This window comes from Chiloscyllium plagiosum, unplaced genomic scaffold (assembly GCF_037043375.1).
Source record: "Chiloscyllium plagiosum isolate Xiang-an unplaced genomic scaffold, Cpla_swu_hap1 HiC_scaffold_50, whole genome shotgun sequence".
NCBI lineage: Eukaryota > Metazoa > Chordata > Chondrichthyes > Orectolobiformes > Hemiscylliidae > Chiloscyllium > Chiloscyllium plagiosum.
This window is the reverse complement of record NW_028270188.1, coordinates 12,571,963-12,596,119: the sequence shown is the minus strand read 5'-3', so window position 1 is coordinate 12,596,119 and position 24,157 is coordinate 12,571,963.

The window sequence follows — 24,157 nt, the reverse complement described above, 5'->3', positions numbered from 1 at the left end:
CAGGAGCATTCGTGACAAAGAGACTGTAGTGAGAATGTTGAGATAAGCTTGTCAGTTAACAGATTAAAACAAAATGTATAAAAGCACAATAAAATTTGTTGCTGCGGCAATAGCAATACATATGAAGCTGAAAAAGCACAGCAGGTCAGACAGCTTCCTTGGAACAGGAAAGTCAACGTTTCAAGCTGAAAGACTTCATCAGGATTGGGCCAGGGAAGGGGAGCCGGGAAGTAAATAGAGGGAGGGGCATGGGACTGAGGGAAGCGTAGGTGGGATGACGATAGAGGGATGCAAGTAGGGGGATAATGTGATTGGTCAGTGGAAAGGGTGCAGCGGATATGTGAATTGGAAGATGGACAGCTGAGGTCAGGTCAGGGAAGGGGAACATGGAATAAGGCTGTGGGTGGCGAGATTTTGAAGCCAGTGAAGTCAATATTGAGACCAGTGAACAGTAGGCTCTCAAGCTGAAAGATCAGGTTGTGTTCCCTAGTTTCTATTTTGGCCTCACTCTGACAGTGGAGGAGGCCAAGGATGGACCTGTCGCTGGATGAGCAAGGGGGGGGGGGGGGGTGAGGGAGTAATTGAAATGAATTACAACTGGAATGTAGGGTTGGTTAAAGCGTGCAGAGAGCAGATGCTCCATGAAGATGTCCCTGAATCTCCCTTTGGTCTCCCTGATAGAGAAGAGACCATACCGGGAGTTGGAGGCGTGCTTTGTGGGGCAGGATCAGGCTCTGTATGGAGCACCAGTGCTCTACACACAACAACCAACCCGTCTTTCCAGTTACCTTCCATTTTAATTCACCCTCCAACTCGTCCGGGGACATGCCCATCCATAGCCTGTCCACTGTCAGAGGAACACCACCTGAGAGTTTACCTTTGAAGCTGATCCCCAATAGCCTCAATATTGACTGCAGAAGCTTCAAAATCCCTCCACACGCAGCCTTGTCCCATGTCCCTTCTCCCTGACCATACCCACCTGTCTACCTTCTCACTCACATATCTGCTCCACCCTTCCCACTGACCAATCACAGTAACCTCATACCTGCATGTATACACCACCATCATGCCTACCATTCGCCCTTCCATATCCTATCACTCCATTTCTGGGCTCCCTTCCCCCTCGCCAGTCCTGACAAAAGGTCCAATAGCAAAATATTGCCTTTTTGCTCCTCTGATTCTGTCTGATCTGCTGTGTTTATGCAGGTCCAAGTTTATTAACTCTGGCCTCTCGCACCTAAAGTACTTACTCTCTCCAAGTTGTGGAACTATGTAGTCTACATGGAAGAAGAAATACATTTGGACATTTGAAAAGATCGCTAACTCTTTCGTCAATTCTTAACAACCCAACACACACTTTCCAGAAGAAGCAGCATTTCACTTGTAACCTTTCAATCCAGTCTCCTGTCATTGCTGCTCATAATTCAGTCTCCTTTAAATTGGGGAGACCAGAGACTGCATTGAGGAACACTCCCACTCTGTCTGTAGGAAGAGCCCTGACCGTCTCATTGTTTCCCATTTCAATAACCTACCTTGCTCTCATGCTAACATTTCAGTCCAGGGCAGCTGCAATGTTCCAATGAAGCACAACCCAGGCTTGCGTAACACCTCACATTTCACTTTGGTACGATACAGCCTGTCGGAGTTTGTATTCAAGTCCATAACTTCATAGCCTGATGCCATTATGGCTGTTCTCAAATCTTCATACAGTCCTTCTCTTGGTCTCCCAATGAACTTTCCCTGTTTGTGAATCGTTTGTCTTGCACTCAATTAAGGAACCCAATTCCCCCCTTTACAACCTAATGCATACTCATTTCCATAACTATGTTAAAATGAAGACAGTTATGGTCACTGGACCCAAAGTGCTCTCCGACTGACACTTCAGTCATTTGTCCGACCTCGTTTTCTAAAGGGAGGTCTCGTGCTGCATCCGCCTGGGCGCCCTCTACATCTTGATTGAGGAAACTTTCTTAGACATATTTGACAAATTCCACCCCGTACGATCCTTTTACACTCTGGGTGACCTAGTCAATCCATGGGAAGTTAAAATCTCCATCTAATACTACTCTATTATTTTTATAGGAACCTGCAATCACACTACGCATTTTCTCCTCTCGTACCCGCTGGCTATTTGGGCGTCTAGAACACCATCCGAGCAGACTTACCATCCCCTTTTTGTTTCTTACTTTTAAAAATATGGCCTCATTTGAGGACCGCTTAACAATATCGTCTCTAAGCACTGTTTTTGTGTTCTCCCTAATCAAAGTGACAACTCCCCCTCCTCACTTACATGTCCTTCTGTCACGCCTGTAGCTTCTGTATCCTGGAAGGTTATTCTGCCAGTCCTGCCCTCCTCTCAGCCATGTTTCTGTTATGGCTCTAATATCACAGTCCCCAAAGCTAATCCATGATCTGAACTTGTCTGCCTTACCAGTCAGACCTCGTGCATTGAAATTAATGCCCTTTTAACCAGAAGTCTTTTCCCTCCCTATACTGTGCCCAGATATCCTGGATAGGAAACTTGCTCTCGATGGCTGATGTATTTTCCCCTGACTAGTTGATGGCCCCTAGCTTATTTAGAGTCTCAACTCCCTGCCAAACTAGTTTAAATCCTGTCGGGTAACACAAGCAAATCTCCTTCCAGGGATAATGGCGTCCCTCTGCTTCCAGTGCAAACCATCCCCTTGGTACAGATCACCTCTACCCCAGAAGAGATCCCAATGACCTTAGAACTGGAAACCCTGCCCCCGACACCAGCTCCTCAGCCACTAATCAATCTGGCCAATCTTTCTATTTCTATCCTCACTGGCGTGTTGACTGGGAGTAACATGGAGATCATTAACGTCAATATCCTTTTTTTAAAAAACTTCTTACCTAACTCCCTGTATTTATTTCACAGGGGCCTATCGCTTTGTCTACCTCTGTCATGTGAATCGATGTGCACAATGACCGCAGGCAGTTCACCCTCCCTTCTGAATGTTCAATAACCGCTCAGAGACATCCTTGACCCTGGTACCCGGGAGGCAGCACACCATCCTGGGGTCACTTCTGCAGCCACACAGTTGCCTGTCTGTTCCCCTCAAAACTGAGTCTCCCATCAGTATTGCGATCATTAGAGAGGATCTGGCAAACAGAGGCTTGGAGGAACTACCTGCAATTGGGTGCATATTCGGAAAGTGGAGTATTTTAAAGTGACGCAGTGAGAACGCAGGGCCAGTGTGCTCCTTGAAGAGTGAATAATAAAGGCAGCAAGTCCAGCGAATACTGATCATGTGATATCGTGAGTTTGATAATGAAAATACAGTGCAATAAAATCAGGTGAAGCCCTTCACAAGTATAGAGAGTGCAAGGGGGTAGTGGAAAATGAGGGACAAACAATGGTTATGAAATATATTTTGCAGATACGATTGCGGAAAAGCCACAGGTATTTTATCAGCATCGTGAGAGTAAGAGGATTCCCAGCGAAAGAGGGAGGCCTGTGAGTAACCAAAAGGACAATCTGTGCATGGAGCCAGAGGAAGTAGGTGAGGTCTTCAATGAATACTTCCCATCTGTATTCACACAGGAGAAAGGCATTGTAGCCGGAGATTTCAGTTGGGATGGTAAAGTTCCAGAACATGTTAAGATCAACAAGGAGGAGGTATTAAATATTTTCACAAGCATAAAGGTGAAGGAATCCCCAGTAGCCAATGAAATGTATCCCAGGCTGCTATGGGAGATAAGGGAGCAGATGCTGGGGCCCTGGTGAATATATTTAATACTTTGCTGGCCACAGGTGAAGTGCCGAATGACTGGAGAATAGGTAATGTGGTTCCTTTATTCAAGAAGGGCAGCAGGGATAGGCCAGGTAATTACAGAGCAGGTAGTCTGACAGCAGGGGGAGGGATATTGGGAACAATTCTGAGGGACAGGATAGATCAATAACTGGAGAGGCAGGAATTGATTAGTGATAGTCAGCATGGATTTGGAAGAGGAAGATAATGTCTGATGAAATCAGCTGAGATTACTTTGAAATTACGATTGAAGATATTGATGACGGCCGAGCAGATGTTGTAGTTTACATGGAATTCAGTAAGGCCTTTGACAAGGTCCCACATGGAAGGCTGGTCCAGAAGGGAAGAGCCCACGGGATCCAAGGCAAGTTGGCAAATTGGATCCAAAATTGCTGGAGGGTTGGTTTTGTGATTGAAAGCCTTTTCCCATCGGGTGTACCATAGGGATTTGTGCAGGAGCCATTGCGGTTCCTTATGGGCATTAGTCACTTGGATGTGAAAGCAGAAGGCATCATTAGTAGGTTTGCAGATGACATGAAAGGTGTGGGTGTTGTCCCAGTGAGGGGGATGGTCTCAGGCTGCAGTCTGAAGGTTGAGGCTGAGACAGAATTTCAAGAGAGTCATTTCAATCGTCAAGCCAGGCAAGAGCACAGCAGGCGTTGAGGGAAAACTGATCAATTAAGCTGCATCTACTTTAATGTAAAAGATCTAACAGGTTATACAGATGAACGCACGGCATGGATGGGGGCATGGGACAGGGATACCACAGGAATTACAGAAACACAGCTGAGGGAGGGGCAGGACAGGCAGCTCAATGTTCCCGGGAGCGATGCGACAGGAAGGATAGAAGGGGAAGCAAGAGAGGAGGGGGATTGGAGTTTTTTGATCAGTGAAAACATCACTGCAGCACTAAGAGAGGATATTCCTACGTATCACCAAGTGAAGCTGTGTTAATGAGACTGAGAAATTATACTGGATGATCAGTTTGATATGACTGTACTAAAGTCAGCGGGAAATGAGCAGCAAATATATCGGAGATCTCAGATATCTGTAAGAATGATAGGGCTGTAATGGTCGGGGATTTTAACTTTCTAAACCTAAACTGTATTGCAAGAGTGTTCACAGCTTGGATGGAACAAATTTGTTCAGTGTGTTCAAGAACACTGTTTCAGTCAGTATGTAACTGGTCCACTGGAGAAAGGGATAAAACCTGACCTCCGTTCGGGAAACAAAGGAGAGAAAGGGGCTGAAGTGTTTGTGGGGGAGCATTTTTGTAAAGTCACCACAATTCTATTTGTTTGAAAATAGCGATGGAAAAGGACAGGCCTGGTCCACAAGTTAAAGATCAAAACTGGCCTTGCCCTAGTCCAGAAGGTATTAGGCAAGACTGTCCATAAATTGATTCGTGGAGGCTATTTGAAAGTAAAGAGACGTCGGGCAAGTGGAATTCTTTCAAAAGGGAGATGAATTAAGATTTCAGGGGTAGCATATTCCTGTTAGTGTGAAGGACAAAACTGACACAAGTGGGAAACACTGGATGACTTGGGATATTGAGACTCTGGTCAAGACAAAAGGGGGCACATGTCCCATATAGCCAGCTGGATTAAGTCAATCCCTTGAAGAACATTGTGGGTGTAGTAATACTCTGAAGAGGGAAACCGTGTGGGCCTAAAGGGATACTGACAGAGCTTTGGCAGAGAAGGTTCAGAAAAATCCAAAGAGATTCTACAAGTATACTAACAACAGAAGATTAGCTCGGGACAATATGTGACCCTGAAAGATTAATGAAACCATCCGTGTGTGAACCGACAGGAAATGGGTGAGATCCGAAACAAAACTTCACGTCAGAACTTACTGTGGAAAACATACTGGGGAAGCAGGAAAATAAACAGTGATGTTTTCAAAAGAGTCCACATTGGAGAACGGGAGGTGCTGAAGGTTTTCAAACACATTAAAATTAGACAACTCCCTGGGAACTAATCAAATATATCCCAGGACATTCGGGTAAGTTAAGGAAGAAACTTACAACGATATTTCTATGACTGACAGCCATGGGTGGTGAGCTAGGAGCCTGGAGGTTGCCTAATGTTGTGCCAGTATTTAGGAAAGGCTGCGACGGAAAGTTAGGGACATAACACCAATTAGCGTGATGTCAGTGGTACGAATGTTGTTGGAAGCAATTCCGCGGGACAGGAGTTACATGCATTTGGAAAAGCAACGATTGATTAGGGATAGTCAGCATAGCTTTGTGCATGCAAAGGAGTGTCTGTCAAAATGGTAGAATTTGTTGAAGAGATGACCAAGGAAGTGGATGAAGACAGACCAGTAGACGTTGTCTATCCTGACTTCAGCAAGGCCTTTGACAGGGTTTAGCCTGATGCACTGGTTGGTAAGGTTAGACCACATGGGATCAAGGAGAGCGAAACAAACGGACACAAAATGGGCTTGACAGTAGGAGACAGAGGATGGTGGGAGAGGGTTGTTGTGCAGACTGGGGGCCTCTGACCAGCAGTGTGCCATAAGGATCGGTGCAGGTCCACACATGCGTATTATTGACATAAACGAGAGCATATAAATTATTGTTGTAAGTTTGTGGATGGTAAAGTACAAGTTATAGTTGGAAGTGAATACAGTTATCAAAGGTGATCTTAATCAACTGAGCCAGTAGGTAAAGAAATGAAAAATGGGAGTTGAATTCAGGTGTTGGATTTTGTTAAGATAAACCAGGGAGGAATAATACAGTTAATAGCAGAGTTCTGTGCAGTGTTGTCTAATGGAAAGAGACCAAGGGGTGCAGTTGCATTGTTCCTTAGAAGTGGCATCACAGTTAGACAGGGCGGGGAAAGCAGCATTAGGCACACTTGCCCTCATGGGTCAGGGCATTGAGTACCTGAGTTACTCCATCATGATACGGCATTACAAGACATTGCTGGGTCTCCAGTTGGAGTACAGTGTAGAATTATGATCCTCCTGCTTGAGGAAGCATTTCCCGAAACTGCAAATGGAGCAAAGATTGACAAAGATGTTCCTGATACTGGAGGGTTTGACAGAAACAGAGAGGCTGGAAGCTGGAAAGCAACATAGGTGGAATGAGATAGATTTGGCAGATAAGGTTAAGGAGAATCCAAAGAAATTCTACAGCACACAAGTAAAAAACAACAACTAGAGAGACAATAGAGCCCCTCAAAGATTAAGAAGGCCATCCATGCCTGGAACCACAGGAGGTGGGCGCGACCTGAAATGAATATTTCATGTCAGAACGTACTGTGGACAAGGAAACAAAGGGAGAAACAATGATGTCTTGAACAGAGTACCCATTACAGAAGAGATGGTGCTGGAGATCTTAGAACACAAAGGTAGAGAACGCCCGAAGTCCTGAACAAGTGTATTCCACAACATTGTGGCAAAGTCGCAGCGGGGACAGTGGCAGAGATATTTGTATCATTGTTCTTCGTATTTCCATTGGGCGGAGGTGGCTAAGGGGTGACCTTATAAAGGTTTATAAAACCATGAGGGGTATACGTAATGTGAATAGTAAAGGTCTCTACTTCACGGTAGGGGAATCCATAACTAGAGGGCAGAAATATGAGGTGAGAGCGGAAATACTTAAAAGCGACCAGAGGAGAACATTTCCCCACAGAGAATGGTGCATGTGTGGAATGAGCTTCTAGGGAAGGGGTAGAGAAAAGTAAAATTATAACATGGAAAAGACATTTGGGCAGATACATGGAGAAGAGAAGGTTTGAAGGGATATGGACCAAACAAATGCAAATGCGACTCGTTCATCAACAGTGGTCAGCATGGACTACTTGGATGGAAGGAACCGTTTCCATGCTGCATGCCTCTGTCTCTACTTATTGGAGGAGGAGTCTATATAGATAAGGCATGGTGTAGACACTGAAGAAAGTTACAGAGATAGGGATAATAGTTTGAAATGCAGTACATTTCAAATATGGGGAGGGACTATAGGGAAGGTGGAGGTTACAGGGACAGGAACTGTTATAGGAGTTACAAATTATTAAAGACACTGGTCCACGACACATGGTATATGTACAGTGTTGGAGGGGGAACACAGAACAAAAAGGTCCCAGGCAGCATTCCTACCCACTCATGAGAAGCCTGCTTTCCCCTCTGTTGTCCTGATCCTCACGAAGACATTACAGGCCTGGATTGATAACTGTGACACTCCCGATACTGTCTCAGAACAAAAAAACTTCCAGTCGACGTGGTGATTGAGCCTGGCGTGTGTCTATACACTGCTCCCCTTCCAGCACTGTTTGCCGATGTTTGGAGCCCTCTCGCTGCTCTCTGCTCTGTGCAAGGTGAGTGATCCGACCTCAGTGCAGGGTTTATTGAAGGCACCAGATCTCCCTGCCCATTGAAGATGGTTCGTCAGCCAGAGAAACAATGTGGTGATGGATGGGATACCCAGCAGCTGGGAAATCTATTGAGTCAGGATCTTCCTGAGTAGCTACAGGAGACAGAAAAGTAGACAGAATGGGAAATTAGACTGATGCCGTGAGGGTTACACATAGAGAATAGTACTGTGTCCCACGGAGATCTGGAAAATCCCAGTCTCCATCCCTGGCCTGTGCTGCTGCGTCTCTCTGGAGTGCAGAATTCTGCTGGCTCAGGATCTGGAGTAGCTGCAACAGTGAGAGACGCTGACAGAGGCAGCAATAAGACCCACACAGTGAGGGATACCACATGGAGAGAGACCGAGTGATATCAACAGAGTGCAGGAAAGTAACAGGATCAAACAATCATGAAGGAAAAACAGGCTTCGGTTCATGATACACTGGTATCGGTGTTCAGGGATAAATAGCCTGTGAGCAGACAAAGTAATGGCCGAATGATATTGTTCCTACAGCATGTATCCCAAACCTCAGCTAATGTTCAGGAAAGGCAGGTTTGAACTACATCATCTGAAATGGTGGAATTTGAAATAAATTATGTTAAAAATAGCAATTGACGATCTATAAATACCATTGCTGATGTACAATAAATTCAAAGACTTGTCATTCAGAGAAGGACATCTGCCCACCCTCAGATGGTCTGCACGACATAGCCACAGCAAAGTGTTTGCTCCCAATTACCCTCTGAAATGGTCGAGTAAGCTACTCAGCGTAAGGGCAGCTAGGGTTGGGCAAGAAAGGCTGGTCAGATAGAGACTCCCACATCCCTTAACTGATTTAAAAAAATAGGATGGGGTCCCAGTGGAACTGAGCTGGGACAAGTGTCCTGGCCAATCAGGTCGGTAGGTTTATGGACAGGTAAACTTAGAGGGACCAGGTGAAAGAAGCTTTCCAACTCCAAATAGAAAAGATGACGCATGTGAACAACACGGGGATGTGGCTGAAGACAAGCAGAAAGGAACAAGAAGGGAGAAATTTTAACTTAAAACTGTACATCAGTGAATCGAGTTGCGACAGTAAATTGTGGGAAAAAATAAACTATGTTTTTTTTTGAATGGGACAAAGTCTCTGCAGCAAGGTAGACTGATTTGTGACACAGAGATAAAAGAGATTTAGACACCAGGGAGACATGGGTACAGGACGAAGAGCAGTTGGAACTTAAGTATTCAATGGTTCACACCTTGCGGAAACTCAGGCAAAATGGGTAACGCTAACAATAATGGATAACAAAGACATTACAAGAAAGCATTTGGTCTCAGACCATGCAGTAGAGTCAGTCTGAATGTAAATTCTGGCTGCTACTTGCCAAGGACACAAGCACCAGAACAGTTTTAGCCCACTTGACAACATTTCATTGCTCATCACTGCATTAAAGAGGAACTCATTGGAATTTTTATTAAAGACATTGTGATAATTTACTGAAACTTCAATATTCATATAATCTTGACAATCACACTGACAAGAGTGATATTCGAAGAGGAGATTGTAGAATATTTTTCAGTGTTTCTTTGAATAACACATTGTGCAACTGGCAAGGGATGTAACTACCTCAAAGCCACCGTTGTGTCATGAAACTTAGTGAGTAATGTCACCTGGGGAGATCCTCTGGGAAATTGTGTAAAGTGCAGTTTAAAGTAATATAATATTTTAAAGTGAATCACAGAAAGGACAAGCTACATCTAGAAATTAAAACAGTCAATTACATGAGTTTGAGAAGAGAACTGCCCAAGATAAACAGGCTAAACAGACTGAAACATGTGTCTGTAAATGGACTTTGGAAAACATTTGAAGGAACATTATAAAACACTCAACAAAAAGGACATTCCATTGAAACAGACAAAACCTCAGCAAGAAATTCCCACCCATCCCTCACTCAGGACAAAATTAATTATATCAGATTATGAGGCTTAGACGATTACCACAAAGTACTTAAAATCCTGAAATGAGAGAGAGTTTAAGCAATAAGTGTTAAAGGGATTGCAAAGGATCTGCTAGCAGGGGGGGAGGGCAGTGGAAAGAGGAACCTTTGTCAGGGTTTAATGACACGATAGGAACAGGGAGAGGTGAAGGTGTTGGAGATGGTGAGATTGTTACATAAAGTGGTCCAGGTCTGAACTGTGTTAGAAAGCCAGTACGGATTGCTGCAGCTGGAGGGATTTGCAGAGGTAGGGAGAGACATATGCATTTTTATTTATTCATTCATGGGATGAGGGTGACACTGATTGGACCAGCATTCTCTGCCTCACTGCTAATTACCCAGAGGGCAGATTAGAGTCAGCTATATTGCTGTGGGTCTGGATTCACATGTAGGCCAGACCAGGTTGGAATGTCAGATGTCCTTCCTTCAGGAGCTAATTGAACCTGATGTGTTCTTCCTACTGATCAACAATGCTTTTATGGAGGCCGCACCAATGTCTTGTACAGCCACAACATGAGATCCCAACTCCTACCCTCAACTGCTTTGCCCTATGAAGGTAACCACCCCAAACACCTGCTTCACCAGCCTGTCTACCTGTGATACCACTTTCAAAGAACTGTGTACTTGTATCCCTGGGTCTCTGACTGACAACACTACCCATTAACTGTACATTAACTGTACAAGTCCCACGCTGGTTTGTTTCACCAAAATGGAACACTTCGCATTTATCTAATTAAACTCCATCTGCTATTCTTCAGCCCACTATCCCAGCAGTACTGTTCATCCTGTTGTATCATAGATAACTTTCCTAACTATCCACTTTACTACCAATTTCAGTGTCACCCAAAAAACTTACTTATCAGGAAACCAATATTCCCATCCAAACCATTTATCCAAATGACAAACAACAGTGGACCCACTCCACCGCTGGTCACATGCCTCTAGTCTGAAAAACAACATGTCTCCCATCACTCTCTGTCTCCTAACATCAAGCCAATTTTTATAACCAGTTCACTGGCTCCTCCTAAATGCCATATCATTTTACAATGGTCTGGGTTTATTACCCAGTGTACCACACGGAACGTAGAACACAGAACAGTACAGTACAAAGCCCTTCGGCCATGATGCCATGCCAAACCTTTATCCATCTAGAAGATCAAACTAACCTACATACCCTTCGTTTTACTGCCATCCATGTGCCTATCCAAGAGTCTATTAAATGTCCTTCATGTATCTGACTCTCCTACCACCGCTGGCAGTGCATTCCAACGACGCAACATTCTTTGTAAATAACCTATCTCGGAAATTCCTCCTTACCCATCCACCAATCACCTTAAAATTATTTATGCCCACTGACAATAACCATTTATGCCATGGTATAAACAAGTCTCTCACTATTCACTCTATCTATGTCTCACATCATCGTGTTCACCTCTACCAAGTCGCCCCTCATCCTTCTTCACTTCAATGTCAAAAGGCTTACCTCCCTGAACCTTTCTTCATAAGACATGTTCTCCAGCACAGGTAGCATTCTGGTAAATCTCCAATTTACCCTCCCTAAAGCTTCCACTGCCTTCCTGTAATGAGGGGATCAGAACTGAACACAATATTCCAAGTGGGGTCCAGCCATGGCTCTATAGATCTGCAGCATAACCTCACGGCTTGAAAACGGAATTCCCCCAGCAATTGAAAGGCAACACAACATATTACTTCTTAACAACCCTATCAGCTTGGGTGGCAACTTTGAGGGATGGATGGACGTGGAACCCAAGATCTCTCTGTTTCACAACACTACCAAGTATTCTGCCTTTAACCCTGTATTCTGCATTCAAGTTCATCCTTCCAAAATAAATCATTTTGCACTTTTCCGGATTAAACCCCATCTGTCACTTCTCAACCCAGCTCCGCATCCTGTCAATACCCTGCTGCAACCTACAACAGACCTCCACACTATCCACCACTCCACCAACCTCCATGTCATTGGCAAATTAACTAACCCATTCTTCCACAACCACATCCAAGTAGTGTATAAAAAAAATCACAAAGAGCAGAGTTCCTGCAACCGATCCCTGCAGAACACCACTGGTCACCGAGCTCCATGCTGAATGCTTCCCATCTATCATCACCCTCTGTCTTCTATGAACCAGGAATTCTGTATCCAGACAGACAGATATCCTGTATCCCATGCCTCTGTACTTTCTGAATGAGCTATAAAGGTGTTTTGTCACATTCTTGAAGAGTTCAGTAAGATTTGTGAGGAAGAGACTACTAAGACCCCTCGGAATTTTCGTAGCACATAAACCCACCAACAGTCTCAAACAAACACTAACAAACTCAAAAGACCCATTACATCCCATGGACAAAACCAGCGTAATCTACAAAATTCCATGCAAGGACTGCCACAAACATTACATAATACAACAGGAAGAAAGTTAGCCACCAGGATACACAAATAACAGCTAGCCACAAAAAGACATAATCCTCTCTCTCTCGTAGCCCTACACATGGATGAAAGAAGCCACCATTTCTACTGGGACAACACATCTATCCTGGGACAGGCTAAGCAAAGGCATGCCAGAGAATTCCTAGAGGCCTGGCACTCCAACCACAACGCCATAAACAAACACATAGATCTAGATGTCATCTATCAACCGTCAGAAAACGAACAGGAAATTACATCACCACAAACACCAGGAACCCCATCCAGGAGAAAGATATAAATAGAAAGCAGGAGACAACAGCTTCGCTTCAATTGGAGGTCGCCACTGATGATGTTACCTAGCCAGGTAATGAAACGTCTGGATATCAAACCGACAGCTCAGCGAGCAAACCTACTCCCCCGTAATTGACGATGGATGATTCACCTAATCTGCAGACCTTTGGACGGTGGCTAGAGACTGGGGCACCTGGAGGATCCCCACGCAGACATTGAGAGAACGTGTAAATTCCACAGAGACAGTTGCCCGAGACTGGAATCGAAATCGGGTCCCTAGTGCTATAAGGCAGCCGTGCTAACCACTGAGCCATCGTGCCGCCCCCATGTAACCCTATAGAGGTCTAACGATCCTTGCGTCCTCAACCTTATGTAAGCTTCGTTCTTTCTCTTGACCAGATGTTCTACATCTCTTGGAGCCTGGTCAAATGCTTTGCTGAAGTCCATGTAGACAACATAGACTGCTCTGCCTTCATCTATCTCTTGGCCATCTCCTCGAAGAGTCAATCCGGTTTGTGAAACACGGTTTTCCACTCACAAAGCCATGCTGACCATCTCTAACCAGCCCTTGTGTTTCCAAATATACGTAGCACCTTTCTCTCAGCATCTCCTCCAACAACTTCCCCATCACTGGGCTCACGGGGCTGTAATTTCCTGGATTTTCCCTGCAACCGTTAAGTGATGGAACAGCATTGTCCGCCCTCTAGTCTTCCGACACCTCACTGTGTCTGTTGATAATATAAATATCTCTGTTAGGGACACTGCAATCTCTTCCCTAGCTTCCCCCAAGATTCTTGGATCGACCTAATGAGCTACTGAGAATTGATCTACCTTTATTTGTTCTCTTCCCTGTTTAGGATTCTTTCCAAGACATCGCAAATTATTTCCCAACGTTCCCGAACTTCCATGTCTTTTTCTAGAGTAAATACTGACAAGACTTGTTTTTTTTTTGTTAAAGATCTCACCCATTTCCTCTGGTTCCACACATTGGTGACCTTGTTGATCTTTAAGGGGCCCTATTCTCTACCAAATTATTCTTTAGGCCTTATTGAAACTTGCACAAAGGCTTCTGAAAATTCAATTAAACCATATCCTCCGTACCAACACCTCCCCACCATTCTGCCATTTATATTCACACCAATAGATAAAATCCAACAGGCTCAAAAACAAATTCGCTTTTATAAAATGTGTTTCTAAGGATCCAGTTTTTTTTATTCATATGTCGTTTTTCACTCATTTCAGCATGCTCCTGACTTACTGTCAGGCGAACAGTATTTGTTTTTAGACTGGAAACATAAAGGATTGTGGGAGTTCTTGTTTATCAATCTGAAAAATAAGTAGCTTACAGGTTCATCAAGTAATAGAGAAGGCAAATCAAAAGCTGCCATTTATTACAAAGGGACTGGAGTCGAAATATAGGGAGGTCTTACTAAAACGATGCAAGGTACAAGTCAGACCACACCTAGACTATTATGAACAGTGTGTGAGCCCGAAGGTAAGATATTCTTGTATCAGAGGCAGGCCAGAGAAGGTCCACTCGGCTGATGTTTGAAATGGAGGGATTATATAATAAGAGGTGGGTTAGATTGAGATTGAACCCATTGAAGTTGAGAAAAATTAGAGAGAAACTGAATGAAACATGCAAGATTCTGAAGTGCTTTGACCAGTTAAATGCTGGGAACTTAGAAAACAGAACAGTGCAGCAATAGGCCCTTCGGCCCACCTTGATATCATTCTCAACTCATCCCATCTGTATGTACATGGTCCATGTCCCTCTATTCTCTGGCCGTTCATGTTTCTGTCTAAATGTCACTTCAAAACTTTACTCACACTTCTGTTTCTATGACCTCGCTTGGCAACTTCCACTCTCTTCCAAACCCAACCTCACTATCAAACCGGCAGACAGGGCGGTAGTAGTTTGGCACACCAACCTTTACACAGCTGAGGCTAAACGCCAGCTCGCGGACACCTCCTACTACTGCCCCTTTGACCATGACCCCACCTCCCACCACCAAACCATCATCTCCCAGACCATCCATAACCTCATCACCTCAGGGGATCTCCCATCCACCGCCTCCAACCTCATAGTCCCACAACCCCACACCACCCGTTTCTATCTCCTGCCCAAAATCCACAAACCTGACTGCCCCGGCCGACCCATTGTCTCAGCCTGCTCCTGCCCCACCGAACTCATCTCTGCATACCTCGACACGGTCCTGTCCCCCTTAGTCCAAGTACTCCCCACCTACGTTCGGGACACCACCCACACCCTCCACCTCCTCCATGATTTTCGCTTCCCCGGTCCCCAACGCCTTATCTTCACCATGGACATCCAGTCCCTGTACACTTCCATCCCCCAACACGAAGGACTCAAAGCCCTCCGCTTCTTCCTTTCCCACCATACCAAGCAGTACCCTTCCACTGACACCCTCCTTCGGCTGACTGAACTGGTCCTCACCCTAAACACCTTCTCTTTCCAATTCTCCCACTTCCTCCAAACCAAAGGAGTAGCTATGGGCACCCGCATGGGACCCAGCTATGCCTGCCTCTTCGTAAGATATGTGGAATAGTCCATCTTCCGCAGCTCCACTGGCACCACCCCCCACCTTTTCATCCGCCACATCGATGACTGTATTGGCGCTGCCTCGTGCTCCCACGAGGAGGTTTAACAGTTTATCTACTTTACCAACAACTTCCACCCCGACCTCAAATTCACATGGACCGTCTCAGACTCCTCTCTCCCCTTCCTAGACCTTTCCAGTTCTATGTTGGTCAACCGAATCAACACGGACATTTACTATAAACCGACCGACTCCCACAGCTACCGAGACTACGCCTCCTCCCACCCTGCCCCCTGTAAAAACGCCATCCCATATTCCCAATTCCTTCGCCTCCGCCACATCTGCGCCCAGGAAGACCAGTTCCAATACCATACAACCCAGATGGCCTCCTTCTTCAAAGTCCGCAATTTCCCCCAGACGTGATCGACAATGCCCTCCACCGCATCACCTCCACTTCCCGCTCCTCCGCCCTTGTGCCCCGCCCCTCCAATCGCCAGCAGGACAGAACCCCACTGGTCCTCACATACCACCCCACCAACCTCCATATACATCGTATCATCCGTCGTAATTTCTGCCATCTCCAAACGGACCCTACCACCAGGGATATATTTCCCTCCCCTCCCCTATCAGCGTTCTGAAAAGACCAATCCCTCCGTGACTCCCTCGTCAGGTCCACACGCCCCACTAACCCAACCTCCACTCCTGGCACCTTCCCCTGCAACCGCAAGAAATGCAAGACTTGCGCCCACAGCTCCCCCCTTACTTCCCTCCAAGGCCACAAGGGATCCTTCCATATCCACCACAAATTCACCTGCACCTCCCACACGCATCATTTATTGCATCCGCTGCACGTGATGTGGCCTCCTCTATATTGGACAAAACAATCCAACTTTGTTTAATTTCCTCTTTCACCGAACACAGGTAACGTGCTGATAAACCCATTTTGTACCCTCTCCAAAGCCTCCCCATCCTTCTTATTGTGTGGAGATGAGAACTGCACAAGGTACTCCAAATGTGACCCAACAAACATTTTATACAATTACGACATCAGATGCAAACCACTATACCCAACGTTGTGACCGATGAAAGCCAGTGTTCCCTTTGCTTTCTTTCCCATCGGAAACACTTCTGTTGCCATTTTCAGGGAGTCACTGACTTGCACCAAGATCCTTCTGTATATCAATATCAGCCATGATCTGATTGAAGGACAGAGCATCCTCAATGGGCCAAATGGCCACATTCGCCTCCTACATCTCATGGTCTGAACACAAACTCAATATGTCCTGCATAATATTATGGGTCACTGCTCACAAAACTCCTTTATAATGGGATTATTGGATATTTATTAGTACACAGCATTTAATCTACAAATATGATATGATGTTATAGAAAACTATCTCACATACAATCCAGGATTCTATCCGTTACAGCACTGATACTCATTGCTGTATCAGTCGACATGGAGACCACTGTCACACACAGTTACTGTACTGCCCCTGCCATAAGTACATTAAGTGTCCTGACTGTAACCATATTGACATTCGCATCACTGTTTGGTGCCTACAAAAGAATTCCTGCTAACGGTTGCTGCTGTTTGCTTATTCTCAGCTTCAACTTTGATATTCAGATCCACATGACTGTCTCATTAATGCATTAACGTCATCCTTCACAACTTGTTGGCTTTTTACCTAGTCTGCCTATTGGGACTAGATAGGGTTGGGATATCTGCTCAGCATGGATGGGTGGGACCAAAGGGTCGGTTTTCATGTTGTACATCTCTCTGACTCTATGACTTTATCCCAACAAACCTTCAGTATTCACTTCCCAGCGATGGTCATTCTGCAGCTAACAGACAGTTCCATCATATCTGTTCACTGTCATTCCATCTGCCTTCTGGCGAATGCAGGGAGTCAATCCTCAGTAGTGGGGGGTTGAACAGATGGGTATAGGTTACAGAGATAGGGAGGCTACAGGGGCTCAAGGATGTTAGATTTAAACAGAGTTACATCTGCTCAAGAATGTCAGTGGGACAAAGGGGTTTGAGGATTGAAGGAATTTACAGAGATAGAGGGAGCTGGATTAGATTCTGGAGATAGGGATAGGGATGGAGAACAGAAGAGTTAGGCAGACTGAGAGGCACAGAGAGGGAGCTGTTTCATCTAGGAGAGTATTGTGTATACTAACAGAGATATGGAAGGTTGTCATGACTGAAGACATTTACAGATATAAGAAGGCTTCGAGGCTCTGGAGGCTACATAGATAGGAAGGCAATGGAGAATGCCAGGTTGCTGTGTTGGAGACAGTTACACAAATGGGGAGGGTTGCACAAACTGAAGAAGGTTCCTGTGGTCGCGAGGGGTATGGTGTCGGGAATGAGGGTGAAATTTAACAAGGTAAAGTTCAAATAATTGGAGAAGGATAAGAAGATTACAAATTTTTCGCAGCTAAGGAAGGTTTGTAGGAGCTGGAGAAGATTACATAGGTAGGGACCGATGGAGAGGTTAAAGGCAAATACATTGACGTGAAGGGTGGTATTGGTAGGAAGAGCTTACAAGGATAGGCAGGGTTGTTAGGGTTTACAGGGACGAAGGAATTTAGTATCTATTGGAGAAGTTTAGGACTTAGTGTGTTAGAGACTGGAGAACCTGACAGAGACAGAGACAGGGAGAATGGTGTGGACTAGAGGAGATTCAAAACAGAGGAAGGATTATCGGGACTGTGAATATTACAGAGATCACTAACACAGCATGGGCCAGGATTGATGCCTGCCATCCCCTGTGCTGTCGTATTGAGGACCAGTACAGCAGAGGTGAAGGCAGGACCATCACAAGATGGTGGGAATGAAACCTAGAATGTTGCTGTTCCTTTCCCAGCTCTGTATCAATGTCCGGTTATCCAGGTCTGAATATAGAAGTCAACTACCTCTACCCTGTGCTGTTTATTGTGAGTGATCTTACCGGCTGCAGGATTTACTGAAGGCTCAAGATCTCTCTCTCTCTGGCTGACTAACTAGCTTCAATGAGGTGAAGGATGAGACAGGAGGGGGGGGGGCGGGGGGGGGGGGGAGGGGTGGGTGCCTGTTGTTGGCTGCAAAGACCGATGTGGCCTTCCACAGACTCTGCTACACTTGGGACAGAAGGTGGCCATAGGAAGGGGGTGGGTAGGGCATTGGGGTGGCAGCACGCTCCTTGTGCTGTTTTCTCCTGGTTCCCATTTTCCCCACAGAAGGTCTCGAGGTGCTCGACACCTTCCCAATGCTCCTCCCCTCTTCCCACGATCTTGGCCCAGGACTTACCAGATTTGATTAAGAGATGAAAAACAACTATCAATTCTGAAGAAACCAACGTTTAGAAATGTGGACGCATTTGTTAAAGAGATCGCTAGGGATTCTCCTAGCAGGACGAGTTCAGAAGGAAGAGGAAACATTGTCAGCGTTTAATCGTATAATCGGAACAGGGAGATGTGAAGGTGCTGGAGGTGGTGAGAGTGTTACAGAGAGGGGCAAAGGCCTGAACAATGTTACAAAGCCAGTACAAATTGCTGCAACTAGAGCTGTTTGCAAAGATAAGGATGGACATATGTATTTACATTGATTCATTCATGGCCTGAGGCTGTCACCGGTTGGACCAACATCCCTCCTGCTAATTGCCCAGAGGCAGCTCAGAGTCAGCCATTTTTCTGTGCGACTGGGTTCACATGTGAACCAGACCAGGTAAGAATGTCAGATGTCCCTCCCTAAAGGACACACGTGAACAAGTTGAGTTTTACCAGATAATCAACAATGCTTATACAGTGGCCTCACTAATGTCCTGTACAGAAACACCATGACATTCCAACTCCTATTCTCAATGCTCTGCCCAATGAAGGTAACCATCCCAAATGCCTGCTTCACCAGCCTGTCTACCCATGACGCTACTTTCAAAGAACTGTGTACCTGCATCCCTGGGTCACTGATTGACAACACTACTCAGGGCCCGAACATTAACTGTACAAGTTCAGCCTGGTCTGCTTTACCACAATACAACATCTTACATTTCTCCACGTGTTTTTCCTAACCTCACTGGCCCAGCAGTACTGCTATTCCATTGTACTCTTCGATAACCCTCTTCACTCTCCACTTTATCACAAATTTCAGTCTCATTCACAAATTGCTAACCATGACTCCTGTATTATCATCCAAACTATTTATATAAATGATGCACAACAGTGAACCAGCACCGAACCCCATGGCACCCCGTTGGTCACAGGCCTGCAGTTTGAGCAGTAGCCCTCTATGATCACGCTCCGTCTCCTACTGTCAATCCTGTTTTGTATCCAGTTGGTGAGCGTTCCCTGGTTATGTGTGATCTAAACTTACTAACCAGTCTGCCATGCAGAACCTTGTCAAATGTCTTGCTAAAGTTCATGTGGACATCGTGTACTGCTCTGCTTTGATCTGTCACTTGTTTACCTCCACACTCAGGTTTGAGGCATACTGACGATCATTAATCTGTCCTTACCTTTCCAAAAGCATGATGATCTTTTCTCTCAGAATCTCCTCCAACAACTTACCACCCATGTCATCAGCCTCATTGGTCTGTAGTGGCTGTTGATGATACAAATATCTCTGGGAGGGGACTTGCAATTTCCTCCCTCGCTTCTCACAAGGCGCTGGGATACATCTGATCATGTCCCAAGGTTTTATCTAGCCTTTATCATTTTAAGACATCCAGCACCTCCTGTTCTCCAATGTGCATTCTTTCAAGACATCACTATGTATTTTCCCAAGTCCCTGAACTTCCATGTCTTTCTCCACAGTAAACCCTAATGCAAAATATTTGTTCAGTATCTCTCCCATCTGCAGTAATTCCATACAGACAGTCTCATTGATCTTTCAGGTGCCCTATTCTCTCCCTCGTCATAATGTTGCCCTGGTTGGAACTTGTCAAAATACCTCTGAAATTTCAAATATCCCTCTACCGCAACTAGCCTTCCCCACCTTTATCTATTCTGCCATTTATGATCACACCAAAATATAGAATCCAACAGATATAAAAGTATTCCCCTTTTATGAAATCATGCGTCTCCTATTGTTTCTAAGCATCCAATTATCATTTATTGCCATATCCTTTATAACACATTCCCAGGCTAACACCATTTGGTTTCAGACTGCCTGCAGAAAGGATTTTGGGAATCCTTGTGTATCCATCTGAAAAAAGTAGCTTACAGGGTCAGCAGGGAATCGAGATGGAAAATCAAATGCTGCCATTTATTACAGAAGGAATGAAGTCTAAAATTAGGGAGGGCTGGCTAAAACGATGCAAGGTACAAGTCGGACCACACTTAGATTATAATGAACAGTATGAGTGTCAAAGGAAAGACATTCTTGTGTTGGAGGCAGGCCAGGGAAGGTTCACTCTGCTGATCCTGGAGATGAAGGGATTTTCCAATGAGAAGAGATGGAGTAGATTGACCTTGAACCTATTGGGGTTTTGGAGAATGGGAGAGAAATTGAATGAAACATCCAGGATTCTTCTGGGCTTTGACAGGGCAGATGCCGTGAAGTTATAAACTAGAACAGTACAGCAGAGTAATAGGCCCTTCGGCCCACCATGGCTGTGCTGACCATGATGCTATTCTAAACTAATCCCATCTGCTTGCACATGGGCGATATCGCTCTATTCTCTGCCTGTTCATGTGTCTGTCTAAATGCCACTTCAAAACTTTGCTCTCGTTGCCACTTCTCCCACCTGCTGAGCAGCTTCCACCCACTCGGTAAAGAAAACTGGCTTCATTCATCTCACGTAAATCTTCTCACGCTCACCTTAAACCGAGGCGCCCTAGTCTTTGATATTTCAATATTGGAAGAAGGATTCCAACTATCCACACTATTCACGCCTCTCCTAATGCTTTTTTACCTGTACCCAGTCACTTCTCAGTCTCTGATATTCTCGCAAAACAATCCAACTGCGTCCAACCTCCTTACTGTAAACACATTCTCATCCAGGCAACATTCTGCCAACCCTCTGTTGCAACCTCCCCAAAATCTCCACATCCTTCCTGTAGTGTGGCAATGAGAATGACACGCAACATTCCAAACACGGCTGAATGAAATTTCATTCAGTCACATCATGACATGCAAACGTCTGTACTCAATACTGTGACCAATGAAGGTAAGCATACCATACTCCTCCTTTACCACCACATCCTATTGTGTTGTTATTTTCAGTAAGCTACGGATTTGCATCCAAGGTCATCTGTTTATCAATGTTTCCAATTAGTCACTTAGTGCACTTCTCTCTTCCATTTGACTTCATAAATGCATCACTTCACACTTGTCCCGATGAAATTTGATTTGCGATTTCTCTGCACAGTGTTCCAGCTGATCTACATAGTGCTGCAACCTTTAACACTCTTCCTCACTATCCACAATTCCCCTAACTATCCCTAATCATTACATGCCTTTCCAAATGTCGTCTGCAAAATACTAACCAAACTGCTGACCTTTTCATCTGAATCACAGATATAAATTACACACAGACATCGCAGTACAGATCCTTGTGAAACAGCATTGGCCACAGACGTCCAATCAGAAATTGACCACTCCACATGCCTCTGTCTACCATCACCAAGAATATATTGTATCCAACTTACCAACGAGCATGGATTGTGATTTGATCTTCCAGATCTCCCTTGCTATTTGGAAGCTGTCCATTCAAAATGACTCTATATTTTGATTCCCAGATTAAATTGGCTGTCTCACTAATGCAATGACTGCATCCTTTCTTCACAACAAAACGGGACCTTGTTTGTTTTTTTTGCTGATCCTGCCTTAATCCCTACAACCCTTCAATAATCACTTCCCTGCCATGGTCATGCTGCAGCCACACCTCCACAATAACAGTTCGATCATACCTGCTCTCTTCAGTTAAAGCTGTCATTCCATCTGCCATGCTGCAAATGCATGGTGCGTGTCACCGAGAGAGGGCATTTGAGGGATGGATAGACGTCACAGAGTGGGAGAGATGTTTGGGGGCTCAACAATATTGCAGGGTTAAACATAGTTACAGTTGCTCCAGAATGTTTGCAGGAGAAAACATTTTATTGTTTGGAGGAAGTTAGAGAGATAAAGCATCTTTGATTAGACTTCAGAGAAAGGGATGTGTGTACGGCTGTGAATCGTTACATAAGAACATCACAGTGATAGGGAGGATGGTATGGACTGGTGAATATTACAGGGAAAGGGAGGGTGGTATGGGCTGGAGAATGTTGCAAGCACATCGAAGATGATATAGACTGGAGAATGTTGCAGGGATAGGGAGGAAGTTGTAGACTGGATAAAGTTAGAAGGAGACATGTTTTTATGCACTGGAAGGTATGTCAGAGACAGTGAGTGGTGTGCATGCTTCAAGATACAACAGGGATAGGAAAGCTTGTAGATACTGGAGGAGAGAGTCATAGAGAGGATTGTGGGAGACCAGATTCATTTATGAGCATCGGATGTGCTACAGTGAGCAGAGACTTTTGCAGATATAAACGAGGATACAATCGCCACAAAGCAGTCACACCTTTACATTTGTTTATAGGAACTGAAGGGAATGAAGAGATTACACAGACCGGGAGTGTGGAGTGCTCTGGAGTAGATTAAACTGATAGGGATGATTTTAGAGACTCAACAGCGTTAGGAAATAATGGGGGTCACCATGACAGAGAGACGCATGGATACTGGATATGTTGCAGAAAGATTACTGTGTTTAATTCTATAGAACTCCACATAAGTCTGTCCTGGTTCTTTCTTTATGTTTCTAAACAGCTGTCGTTACGCTTCTGGTACTAATCCATAAGCACTTAAAATAGCCTGTTTGACATGTGCATCATCTCTTGACCACTCATGAGACAGCGCTGCAAATAACTCACTGGCTCTGCCTAACAGCTTAGACTGAACTAGCTTTACCCACAAGACCTCAGGCCACTCCATCTGACTATCCAATTTTTCAAATGAAGTACAGAGGTCCTTGAAAGTAGAGTCACAGGTAGATAGGATAACAAATAAGGCACTTGGTATGCATTCCTTTATTGTTCAGAGTATTGAGTACAAGAGTTGGAAGGTAATGTTGCGTCTGTACTGGACATTGGTTAGGCCACTTTTGGAATACCGTGTGCAATTCTGGTCTCCTTCCTGTCGGAAGGATGTTGTGAAACTTGAAGGGTTCAGAAATGATTTACAAGGATGTTGCCAAGGTTGGAGGATTTGTGCTATTGGGAGAGGCTGAACAGGCTGGGGTTGTGTTCCCTGGAGCGTCGGAAGCTGAGGGGAGACCTTATAGAGGTTTACAAAATTATGAGGGGCTTGGAGAGGATAAATAGACAAAGTCTTTTCCCTGGGGTCGGTGAGTCCAGAACTATAAGGCATAGGTTTAGGTTGAGAGGGGAAAGATATAAAAGAGAGATCAGGAGCAAATGTTTCACAGAGAGGGTGGCACGCGTTTGGAATGAACTGCCAGAAGAAGTGGAGGAGGCTGGGACAATTGCTACAGTTGAAAAGCATCTGGATGGGTATATGCATAGGAAGGGTTTTGAGGGAGATTGGCCAGGTTCCGTTTGGTGCGACTGGATTGGCATGGACAAGTTGGAAGGGTTTGTTTCCATGCTGTACATCTCTATGATTCTCTGGCTCTAATTGCTGAAGTTTCAAATCACTGCAGTCAGTCAGTGATCGAGATAGAATTGTAAGGTCTTTTGGGGGTTACACAGTTCGGGAGGATTGCAAGAACTTGATGATATTGTATGTGGAAGTA